Raw genomic sequence first — 9,044 nt, 5'->3', positions numbered from 1 at the left:
TATTACAATATTATATTTAAATCTTTTTAAACTCTTCCAAATACTTTCCCCTCCCCTCCCCCCACCCTGGATGTGTAAGGAAATCTAAGAAATAAAAGATATATCTCTATTATTGTATGTTAACAAATGCAGTCAATGGGCTCCATACTTTATTTAATGTATTGCTAAGACCCAAGCATTCCGCCTGTTTGCTCCTTAAAACCAGACACCATAGTGGCTGATCTGGTGGATCTGACTTTTATCTAGTCTCAATGACACAAAAACATGCTTACCCGGTTAATTAACAAAATCAATGTGAGAAGAAAGGAACAGGCTGGAGAATAAGCTATCCAATTAACGATTCAGCTTTTCTGTTTATAGACACAGAACATGAGGAATGTGTAAATCCAAGGTCATCGGGTCCCTGCACAGGTTTTCCAGATTGTTCCTCTCCCCCCACTGATTAAAAAAAAAAAAAATTCGAGCTGGTTCCGCTGGGGCTCGAACCCAGGACCTTCTGCGTGTAAAGCAGACGTGATAACCACTACACTACGGAACCGCCCATGATCCTACTATCGCAGCAACCTATGGAAAGCTGCTTTCATGCCGTCATCATCCTATTTCTGCTGCTCCTGACGGACTCCTTTTCTTTCTCCCTACGAAAGAACCCGGCAAAGACCAAGGTAAAGCCAATATAATTATGCGCCGGCGCACAGCTCGAGGTCAAAGAAAGCTGCAAGGGTTCGGGCCAGGTGGGGGCCGAGAGAACCGCTACTTTTTGCCGCCAGGAGGCGCTAAGCTCTGTCGCTCCAGATTCTGGCCGTAGGTGGCGCTACTTTCCTTCTTCAGTTTCATTTGATGCTTCCTATTGGTTTCTCAGCTCCTGGCAGTTTTTTGTTGTTGTTTTGGGTTTTGTTTTGTTTTTACAGCTGATCATCTGTTCTCCGTGGCTTTTTTTTTTTTTTTTTTTTAACTTTCGGGCGTTCTTGTCACTGTTTCCTGACACCAGGTGGCGCTGCACCTTCTTTTTTTTTTTTTTTTTTTTCTCTTCCGTATCCAGTTGTAGTTTCCTGCCGTCAGGCGGCACTGCGTCCAAATCTCCTCGCCTCCCCTAGCTGTTTTGTAGGCTGCTTTGCGTCCTCCTCTGTCCCACTTTCTGAACACCAGGTGGCGCAGTGTCCTTCTTTGTTTCCCTGCTGCTAGTGTTTCCTACCGCCAGGTGGCACACTTCTGTGTCCTCTCTGCGTTTTGGTGGAGTTTGCACTCACCTCCTCTCTGGATCAGGGAAGAGGTGTTGGAAGTAGAGAAATCCCACCCATCCCCGCCAGGATCCTCTCCATCCCCACCTATCTCCGCTAGGATCCTCTCCGTCCCCACCTGTCCCCGCAAGGAAATACCTCCATCCCCGCCCGTTCCCATAAAAAGCAGCAATTACTTCTGACAGGATCATCAATTCCACCGTTTCTTTTGTGTTTGCGCTGCTGTTTCCTTGTGGAATCTCTTTGGTGGAACCCTTTTTTTGTTTTCTGTTCAGGTAATTAACTTATAAACCCCCTCTTTTACTAAGGCTGTCGTGTCCATTATATTATATGGACGAACCCTGCTTCCAAAGCCTTCCATCCCCGTGGGAGTCCCATCGACTAGAGTGGAGTCCACATGGGAGTCCCATGGATTGGGGGGATTCCCGCGATCCCCGTTCCGATGCAGACCTCTAGTTGGAAGAGGCTTGTTTGCTTTCAAACCCCCAGGACTCTCCCATTCATCACCTGCGAGATAGGATTGCCTGGTTGCCTTCCAAGTCATTGTGCTTGAGCTGAGAATGCATGGCAGGTGAGGGATGGGGTGGGGAGAGTTTAGGTCCAGGGGTGCTGGGCTGCTCTAGGGGGTCATCAACTCTGAGAAACTGAAGGATTCGCAGTTAACCCCCAGGACACAGAGCATTCCTGGAAATTAGAATGTGGCCAGAATTTGCTACTGTAGCAGTTGTGGCTTGTCAAGCAACAATTACTAGCTGAGTGAGTTTGCAGTCTGTTACACAGGCTTTTGTTATGAGCCTGCTCGGTTCTTATGCTCGGATTACTAGCTAAGCATTGCAAGTGATCCAAAATGCAGTGGCTGGGGGGGATTATAGCACGAGGTCATTGGTGCCCCGTATGAGAGGCTAAGCTCTTCAGGGTTTGTAGCAGCATTAAAGACGGCATTCAAGATAAAACAGGACCATTGCTTCTGTGTGCACTGTTGCTGACTCTGGCAGTCCTAACTTGAGAAAGATGACTTTGTTCTGTACAACCTAGTTAAAAAAAAAAAAGAAGTATTAAGCTATTCCAATGAAAAAACATCACCATATTTTCCATGTCTTGTTTTATTTTTATTTATTAATCTTGGCTTCAAAATTAATCATCTGTTTCTATTCTTGTCCCCCATCTCACTGCACACAGTTTGGGCTTTAACCTTTACCGTTCAGAATTCTGTGCTTCTATATTAAGATCCTCGCCTGCATTCTGGGAGTGACATTTGATTCAAGTTCACCTTTCAGTTCTGCTATTCATTTCTGCATCTGTACGTTTCATCACACGCCTTCTTCCTTTTCACCCGATTTGAATTCTTATGCTTGCCTTGGTCATGTCGTAACTCTCTAAATGACGTGCGGCCTCTTAATTCTATTAAGGAGCTTCGACTTAGTCAGTCCACTGCTGTCAAATTGCTTCTCAATATAGAGCATGTCTTCCTTTAGATACTGCTGTGCAGTGGGACTGAGAACCAGGGGAAGAGGGATCAGTTACCACTGTGGCTCCTTGTGACCCTGGGGAAATCACTTAACCCTCCATAAAAAAACATAGGCTTCAATATTCAAAGTAATTTAATTGTCCAGAAATTTTCCAGTTAAATCACTTGTGCAGGGCTATTGGTTGATATGCAGCGGCATTGAACTGGTTAATGCTGCTGAATAGTAACATAGTAACATAGTAGATGACGGCAGATAAAGATCGAATGATCCATCCAGTCTGCCCAACCTGATTCAATTTAAATTTTCTTTTCTTTTTTTTTCTTCTTAGCTATTTCTGGGCGAGAATCCAAAGCTTTACCCGGCTTAGGTTCCAACTGCCAAAATCTTTGTTAAGACTTACTCCAGCCCATCTACACCCTCCCAGCCATTGAAGCCCTCCCCAGCCCATCCTCCCCCAAACGGCCATATACAGACACAAACCGTGCAAGTCTGCCCAGTACTGGCCTTAGTTCAATATTTACTATTATTTTCTGATTCTAGATCCTCTGTGTTCATCCCACGCTTCTTTGAACTCCATCACCGTTTTCCTCTCCACCACCTCTCTCGGGAGCGCATTCCAGGCATCCGCCACCCTCTCCTTAAAGTAGAATTTCCTAACATTGCCCCTGAATCTACCATCCCTCAACTTCAAATTATGTCCTCTGGTTTTACCATTTTCCTTTCTCTGGAAAAGATTTTGTTCTACGTTAATACCTTTCAAGTATTTGAACGTCTGACTCATATCTCCCCTGCCCCTCCTTTCCTCTAAGGCAGGGTCCCCAAAGTCCCTCCTTAAGGGCCGAATCCAGTCGGGTTTTCAGGATTTCCCCAATGAATATGCATTGAAAGCAGTGCATGCACATAGATCTCATGCATATTCATTGTGGAAATCCTGAAAACCCGACTGGATTCGGCCCTCAAGGAGGGACTTTGGGGACCCCTGCTCTAAGGTGTACATTTTCAGGGCTTCCAGTCTCTCCTCATATGTCTTTTGTCGCAAACCTCCTATTATTTTTGTCGCCCTCCTCTAGACTGCTTCAAGCCTTTTTGTGTCCTTCGCCAGATACGGTCTCCAAAACTGAACACAATTCTCCAAGTGGGGCCTCACCAACGACCTGCACAGGGGCATCAACACCTTCTTCCTTCTACTGGCTGCCAGTGTCTTGCAAACTTTGCCAAGCTGCAGCACATTAAACATGGTCGTAGCTCGAGGCATCCGGAAGAGCATGGACGTCAACACGATGACATCACACGCATGTGTGACATCATCACATCAACGTCCGTGCATGTTAGAAGGCCGGGGCCCTGAGCTGTCGGGGGGTGGGGTGCTGGAAGGGAAGATGCGTGTAGAGAAGGAGCTGGCACCGGCGCCTCTCCTCCTTGGGATCTCGCAGCACACCTGGAATCTCGGGCGGCACGCAGTTTGCGATACACTGACGTAGACCACTAAATTCAAAGCTGGCTATTTTTCTGGGTGGTCTGGGGATACTTATGTGGTTAAGTGCCGATATTCAGCACTTCTCTTAACCCTTTCAGGACCAAGGGACATATTTGTCCCATAACTTTAAAATCCTATAAATGTTGATTGGCATAGTCTACAGTTCTAAATTTGATATGTACGGATTCCATATGATACTGCCTTTATGTAAACAAACTGGTTCCGACATTCATTAATTAGCGTCGTTGCCAGATTGACGAGAAGATTCACTTGCCACACTGTCCATAAGCCAGAAGTGTGATTTTTTTAAAAAAAAATAATGATATTTCACAAAAAAAATCAATTTTTTGGCATCTGCAAGCCCTTTTTACCATAAAAATGTCGTCAAAACCACAAAAATTGGCCTACGATCCTTATGGTCCTGAAAGGGTTAACTGCCTAAGTATAGCTCTTAAATCGGTCTTCATAAAACACAAGTCCTGTAAGAGATAGTTGGCCCTATAAACCTGGATATTGAATTCTGGTGCCTGGATATTGAATATCCAGGAATAACGCCAGCAGCGACGACTAAAAAAACTCTCACTGCCGATGACTGGTTATTGACCCCGTGGCATAAGAGCCCGCTAGGGACTGAGAAAATGCCCATACGTAATATGTAAACCGCCTTGGTTGAATCACAGGAAGCTGGTATATCAAATGCATGATCCAGGCTTCTGGTGCTTACGTGCAAGGGCCTGAAACCACAGCAGCTGTTTATATTGGTGATCCAGCCTCTCGTGTACACTGGGCCCCTCTCAGGCTGCTTCTTCCCTCTGACGTGCAACTCAGTATCTCAAGGGTACTGCAAATGGTTACTTCAGACCTTCCCCGTGGAACTTCTCAAAGCAGGGCTGTTCAGTGTTGGCTCTTGTTCTTTCAGGACTGTATGTTTTCTGTTCCTCATTCGCCCCCCCCCCCCTTCCCATTTTCTCTCCATCTTCCCACTTGCTTGTTCTCTTATACCCTCTGCTACCCTGCTTTTCTGTTCAGATTGCAATTTTCTTTCTTCTTCCTTATGATTTTATGCGTTTCATTTGGTAAACTCTCCAGCAGCTGGCAATATATCAAGCTTTTAAGGCCCAGATGCACAAAGCTCCGACACCAGCTCCATAGTGTCAGCCCAGCCTATCAGCGTTTTCTGGTGGCCTAACCAATGGCCTATGGGAGGTCATAGCGGTTATATTTGACCTTGGGGCATGTCAGTGGAGACAGCCTCCGAATGCTTAAATCAGTGATTAAAAGTAACAGAAGACCTTGGACCAGACCTGAGGTTCTGAAGATGAGTTAAGATGTGCTAATGGCTGGTGCTTAAGACGGACACCAGCCCCAGCTGCATGGTCTGGCACCGATAGTTATGGTTAATCAGAAACCATTGTCAGACTGATACTGGAAATTATCTCCAGTCCCTCTGCCCCACACACCTTATTCACCATCGTCTCAAACAGTTTACAAAACATAGGGGGTACTTAACTTCAGTAGATTCTATTTTTAGAACAAGTCTCAAACTTATAAAAATGAGGTTAAAATCCTTTCTCTCTGGACCCGGGTTTGCTCTTTCCTCTGGACTCTGGCTTATCTCCCTGTTTTCTCACAGACAACCTCTCGCCTATCCAGACGCACATTAATGCAGGTAAACTGTCCTCTCTCTCTCTCTCTCACACACAAGCAGTTCCAAAATCCACTCTGTATTTCTAAAGCTTATCTCGATTTCTTTCTGTACATTTGTAACCCAGTATATGCTCGATATATCTTTCTAAATAGTGCCCTTCGGTAATATTCAACCTTTCTTCACGATATACTGTATTCTTTATGCAATTACTCTTAGCTGTTCTTGTCATTAATTTCGCTTCCTACTAAACCTTCTAAGAGGGTACTGAACCCGGGACCTTGCAGATTGAAGGCCGCCACATTATATCACTGGGGGCTTGTCTGCTGCAACATCATCCATCCAAAACCTTACATTTTGGGTGTGTGGGGGGGTTCATCCTTACAAATAGCATGCAAATTATATACATGCTCTTCGTGCAGAGAATTGCTGGTTAAAGAGGGGAGGAGCTGTGCCTCGGAAGAGCAATCGCTAGTGGGTCATTTCATGTCAGGTAGTCCAATACTGAAAATCATCCCCACTCGACCTCCTCCAAATTGAATTAAATTTTGTGTGGATGTTCCCTGTAGCCTCAAATGAAACCATGTAAAAATTTTCAGCTGGATCTCTATTGGCTTGAGACCTAGGCTGTCAAATGTAAGTCGCTCAGTCTGTGGAAAAACAAAATGCCAACTTAGTCCAGCCACTACAACCCAACAAAGCCTCCGAAAGAATGCAAAGTTTGGAATGTAGCATTAGTCTACCTCCCCTTTTATGAGCCAGCAAATTAGGCAAAAATGTTCTAAAGAAATGTAATGCCTACTTTGGTTCCTCATTGCTCCTGACCTGTATTTTGATTCAAGTCATAACTGTACCAGCTGCACGTAGGATTTGCATTAAGAGGCTTTGCAGCCAATTGGAAGCAAAAATATAATGAAACAAATAAATGATGTTAGTGCTTTATACAAATTCTGGCTGTCTTTTGGGTGCCAATATCTCAACTGCACATCATCCAGGGCCGGATTTTCCTATAGGCTAACTAGGCTTCAGCCTAGGGCCTCAAGATCAAGAGGGGCCTACGTTCAAATTGTTAGCAAAATTAAAATTACACTATTCTAAAAACAGTGAACACTAAAACACTGAACCGAAAATAGGGAGAAATTCTACGCTTCGGGATCGGAACCGGCTCTGGCCGCAACGGGGCGCCGACTCGGCTTCTCCCTTTCTTTTTCTCGCCCCGGGAGGAGGATCGGGGAGGGAAAGACGTCAGTCCGGAAACAGCTGGGCAAAGCCCAGCCCCGCGGGGAGAGAGGATCCGTCAGGACAGGGCGGTCCAGACTGGCATCGGGGGGGGGGGGTTTCAGTGGAAGGGGGATGGGAGGCAGGCAGGCTGGCATTGGAGGGGGGGTTAATGGAAGGCAGGCAGGCAGGATGGCATGGGGAGGTGTTCAATGGAAGGGGGATGGGAGGCAGGTGGGCATCGGAGGGGGGGTGAGGTGAGGAAGGACGCACTGGGGGCACTATGGACATAGGAAGGGGCAATGTTGTGTGTTATGTTTGATTAGTTATTGTTACAAGTTCTATATATGGTGCTGAGAATAAATGTCCAAATAAGTGTTCTCGACTTTTTTTTATTTATTGTCCGTGTCACATTTTTTATAAAGGTTAGTACCAATAACAACATGTTTCATTTAACATATTGATATATATCACAGTAATGATGTATTTTATTATCTCTCATATAATTTACAAACTTAAAAATGGGAGGTGAAAAGGCCTCATAAGTGCAATAGCCTAGGGCCTCTTTTCATCTAAATCCGGCCCTGACATCATCCAATTTTTTTTTAAATCACTTGAAAGAGACATCTTTTTTTGTGACAAAAGCCATTCTGCTTCATATTTGATCCAGCCTTGTTTTGGCCAGAAGTTAGGTCTCAAATATATGCATTATTCACGTGAAGTGGTAAAAAAGGGTATCTTTGGCATTCTATTGTATAATATGCAAATGAGCTAGAGGTGTGATATTGCATGGTGCAGCTGAGTTTGTCAGGCTTGCCATGCTAACCACTTACACTTATAAATGGCCCATCAAAATGGACACTAAAGCTGATGCAACTTGTCAACCTGCAGCCCGGCCAATAAGTAGCTTGCAAGTGTGACAATAATTGGTGGACTGGAAATATCTCTGAAATCTCCTCGGAACGTTTTTTTGCATCCACAAGGCCCTGTTCGATCCTTTCCTAGGCCCATTACAAAAGATACTGTGTAGGTTTCAGAGGAACATGTTTTTAGGGTTCTCGAAGCTCCAAAGACAACCTCGACAGGAAGGCAATACAGCTATTCAAGAACTGTGTTATCCAGTATTAACAACAAATTCAGGCTAACTGCATGACGAGCAGCATTTGAAGTGACTGTGAAGCGCGATCTGTCTTTGAAATTGTTGCTCTTTCCTCACCATGCTGTTCTTTGATCACATTAATTTTTCATCCTAATAAAACTTTACAGTTACTAGAAAGCCACACATTTCCAATTCAATTATTCCAGGGCCCGTCTACCTCGCCAACTTATTTTAACATTAAATGCAGGTTGAAGCCTTGGTGTACTTTCCAGGCCTCTTTTAAGCTACTAGGAATAGGGGGGTCAAAATGTGGCTCGGCAAGTTTTGTAGCCCAGAAATTGCTCTTTCAAATGGTGCACGAAAGAAAGAGATTGGAGGATGTACAGTTGTGATATATGACATCAAAGATAGGTAAAAATTTGCCTAATTTTTTTTAACAATCAATAAAGATTTATCTCATAAAAGCAAAGCAGAATGTGCCTAAAGGTTTATGGGATAGTAACAGGCCATAATCTCTTCCTATTGTGCATTCCACGACAAACTTTTTCATCAACTTTGTGGTCAGCCAGTGATAGACCATAGCATGTACCGGTGATCTGAGTGGTATATTTGGGTTCATCACAAAATGTTGTACTAGAAATTTGACAGACCGCGAGAAGGGAAGGTCGGATGGGAGGGTCAGACCGCGGTGGGAGGCTCAACGGGGGTTCGGGTGTGCCGGGGAGGGGGGTGGGCGAAGACAACGACGAAGACGAACTGAAAAGAACCCTAAGCGCGCATGCGCACTCCTGCTAGCCACGGACCTACTGATCACAGATCAGAGATCACGGAAGCACGCAAGTAGGAGTGCGCATGTGCGGCTAGGGTGACCAGTGGAGTGCCGCAGGGCTCGGTCCTG

General features: G+C 45.0%; 1 non-coding gene across 1 annotated transcript; it reads right to left on the bottom strand.

The window, feature by feature from the left end:
• Positions 1–465: 465 nt before the first annotated feature.
• TRNAV-UAC lies at positions 466–538 on the bottom strand. Its single transcript has one exon. It is a non-coding gene; the product is annotated as a tRNA-Val (tRNA).
• Positions 539–9,044: the final 8,506 nt, after the last annotated feature.

Source organism: Geotrypetes seraphini, chromosome 6, assembly GCF_902459505.1.
Source record: "Geotrypetes seraphini chromosome 6, aGeoSer1.1, whole genome shotgun sequence".
NCBI classification, from domain to species: Eukaryota; Metazoa; Chordata; class Amphibia; order Gymnophiona; family Dermophiidae; genus Geotrypetes; species Geotrypetes seraphini.
Note: the sequence above shows the minus strand (reverse complement) of the source record. Positions and strands in the feature narration are given on the sequence as shown.